Source organism: Arachis hypogaea, chromosome 9 (genome assembly GCF_003086295.3).
Source record: "Arachis hypogaea cultivar Tifrunner chromosome 9, arahy.Tifrunner.gnm2.J5K5, whole genome shotgun sequence".
Classification (NCBI taxonomy): Eukaryota; Viridiplantae; Streptophyta; class Magnoliopsida; order Fabales; family Fabaceae; genus Arachis; species Arachis hypogaea.
In genome coordinates this window covers 85,263,430-85,266,925 of record NC_092044.1, presented here as the reverse complement: position 1 = coordinate 85,266,925, position 3,496 = coordinate 85,263,430, and the positions used below count along the sequence as shown (strand labels likewise).

At 41.4% G+C, this 3,496-nt stretch overlaps 1 non-coding gene across 1 annotated transcript; it reads left to right on the top strand.

Annotated features, from left to right (window-relative positions):
* Positions 1–2,652: 2,652 nt before the first annotated feature.
* Positions 2,653–2,760, top strand: LOC112713302 (small nucleolar RNA R71). The gene has a single exon (XR_003158276.1). It is a non-coding gene; the product is annotated as a small nucleolar RNA R71 (small nucleolar RNA).
* The last annotated feature ends 736 nt before the right edge of the window (positions 2,761–3,496 follow it).

Below are 3,496 nucleotides of genomic sequence, written 5' to 3'. Positions count from 1 at the left end.
GCTCACCCTCGAGCAAGAGAAGAAAAAAGAAGAAGAAGAAGAAGAAAATATGGAGGAAAGGGAGAAGTGTTTGGTTTCGGCCAAGGTGAAGAAGAGAGGGTTGTGGTGTGTGAAAATGAAGAAGGATAGAGGGGTTTATATAGTGAAAGGAGAGGGAGTATGTTCGGCTATTTAGGGTGGGTTTGGGTGGAAAAGAGATTTTGAATTTTGAAGGTAGGTGGGGTTTATGGGGAAGAGTGGATGGATATGAGTGGTGAAGAGGTGATGGCGAAGAGAGATTGAGGTGATTGGTGAAGGGTTTTGGGGAAGAGTGTTATTGGATTGTGTGAAGAGGAGAGAAGGTGAGTTGAGGTAGGTGGGGATCCTGTGGGGTCCACAGATCCTGAGATGATCCTGTGGGGTCCACAGATCCTGAGGTGTCAAGGATTATCATCCCTGCACCAATGTGGCATGTAAAACACCCTCTACATGCAATCCTGACATTCAGCGCCAGATTGGTGCTTGTTTCTGGCGTTGAACGCCAGCTTCATGCTTGTTTTGGGCGTTCAACGCCCATTTGCAGCATGTTTTTGGCGTTGAACGCCAGTTCCATGCTTGTTTTTGGCATTCAGCGCCAACTCTCCTCAGGGTGTATTCCTGGCATTTAAACGCCAGGATGCTGCTTGTTTCTGGCGTTCAACGCCAGATCCATGCTCTGTTCTGGCGTTGAACGCCAGCCAGATGTTCCTTACTGGCGTTTGAACGCCAGTAAGTCCTTCCTCCAGGGTGTGATTTTTCTTCTACTGCTTTTTATTCTATTTTTAATTTTAGTATTTATTTTGTGACTCCACATGATCATGAACCTAATAAAACATAAAAGAACAATAAAAGAAAAATAAAATAAGATAAATAAAAATTGGGTTGCCTCCCAATAAGTCCTTCTTTAATGTCAATAGCTTGAAAGTAGGCTCTCATGGAGTTTCACAGGTGATCAGGTCAATGTTGAAAACTCCCAACACCAAACTTAGAGTTTGGATGTGGAGATTCAACACCAAACTTAGAGTTTGGCTGTGGCCTCCCAACACCAAACTTAGAGTTTGATTGTGGGGGCTCTGTTTGACTATGTACTGAGAGAAGCTTTTTATGCTTCCTCTCCATTGTTAAAGAAGAACACCCTTGGGTCTTAAACACAAGGTAGTCCCCATTCAATTGAAGGACTAATTCTCCTCTGTTAACATCTATCACAGCTCCTGCTGTGGCTAGGAAAGGTCTTCCAAGGATGATACATTCATCCTCCTCCTTCCTAGTGTCTAAGATTATGAAATCAGCAGGGATGTCAAGGCCTTCAACCTTCATTAACACGTCCTCTACCAATCCATAAGCTTGTCTTACTGACTTGTCTGCCATTTGCAATGAGAATATGGCAGGCTGTACCTCAATGATCCCCAGCTTCTCCATTACAGAGAGTGGCATAAGATTTATGCCTGACCCTAGGTCACACAGAGCCTTCTCAAAGGTCATGGTGCCTATGGTACAGGGTATTAAGAATTTGCCAGGATCTTGTCTCTTTTGAGGTAAAGTTTGCTGAATCAATTTATCTAGTTCATTAATGAGCAAGGGAGGTTCACCTTCCCAAGTCTCATTACCAAACAATTTGGCATTCAGCTTCATGATGACTCTTAGATATTGAGCAACTTGCTCTCCAGTTACATCTTCATCCTCTTCAGAGGAAGAATAGTTTTTAGAGCTCATGAATGGCAGAAGGAGGTTTAATGAAATCTCTATGGTCTCTATATGAGCCTCAGATTCCTTTAGGTCCTTAATAGGGAACTCCTTCTTGCTTGAGAGACATCCCATGAGGTATTCCTCATTGGGATTCACGTCCTCTCCTTCCTCTCTAGGTTCGGTCATGTTGATTATGTCAATGGCCTTGCACTCTCTTTTTGAATTCTCTTCAGTGTTGCTTGGGAGAGTACTAGGAGGAGTTTCAGTGATTTTCTTACTCAGCTGGCCCACTTGTGCCTCCAGATTTCTAATGGAGGACCTTGTTTCACTCATGAAACTTAAAGTGGACTTAGATAGATCAGAGACTAAGTTTTCTAAGTTAGAGGTGCTCTGCTCAGAATTCTTTGTCTGTTGCTGAGAAGATGATAGATAAGGCTTGCTATTGCTGAGCCTATTTCTTCCACCATTATTAAAGCCTTGTTGAGACTTTTGTTGATCCTTCCATGAGAAATTCGGATGATTTCTCCATGATGAATTATAGGTGTTTTCATAAGATTCACCCATATAATTTACCTCTACTATTTCAGGGTTCTCAGGATCATAAGCTTCTTTTTCAGAAGATGCCTCTTTAGTACTGTTGGATGCATTTTTCCATCCATTCAGACTTTGAGAAATCATGTTGACTTGCTGAGTCAACATTTTGTTCTGAGCCAATATGGCATTCAGAGCATCAATTTCAAGAACTCCCTTCCTTTGAGGCGTCCCATTACACACAGAATTCCTCTCAGAAGTATACATGAATTGGTTATTTGCAACCATGTCAATGAGTTCTTGAGCTTCTGCAGGCATTTTCTTTAGGTGAATGGATCCACCTGCAGAATGGTCCAGTGATATCTTAGAGAATTCAGATAGACCATAATAGAATATATCCAAAATGGTCCATTCAGAAAGCATGTCAGAAGGACACCTTTTGGTCATCTGCTTATATCTTTCCCAAGCTTCATAGAGGGATTCACCATCTTTTTGTTTGAAGGTCTGAACATCCACTCTAAGCTTGCTCAGCTTTTGAGGAGGAAAGAACTTAGCCAAGAAGGCTGGACCAGCTTATCCCAGGAGTCCAGGCTATCTTTAGGTTGTGAGTCCAACGATGTTCTATCCCTGTCTCTCACAGTAAAAGGGAAAAACATGAGCCTGTAGACTTCAGGATCTACTCCATTAGTCTTAACAGTCTCACAGATCTGCAAGAACTCAATTAAAAACTGGTAGGAATCTTCTGATGGAAGTCCATGGAACTTGCAGTTCTGTTGCATTAGAGCAACCAGTTGAGGTTTCAGCTCAAAGTTGTTTGCTCCAATGGTAGGGATTGAGATGCTTCTTCCATCAAACTTGGAAATAGGTGTAGTGTAATCACCAAGCATCCTCCTTGCATTATTATTTTTGGCTGCCATCTCCTCTTCTTTTTCGAAAATTTCCGTAAGGTTGTCTCTGAATTGTTGTAATTTAGCTTCTCTTAGTTTCCTCTTCAGATTCCTTTCAGGTTTAGGATCTGCTTTAACAAGAATATTCTTGTCCTTTCTCCTGCTCATATGAAAAGAGAAGGGAACAGAAAATAATAATAGGGATCCTCTTTACCACAATAGAGGGATTCCTTTATGTTAGTAGAAGAAAAAGGGAATAAAAGAAGGAAAAGGTAAGAATCCAAACACAAGGGTGAAGATACGTTCAGATTTTTGAGATGAAGAGAAGCGTTAGTAAATAAATAAATAAATAGAAGAAGATGAAAGGGAGGAGA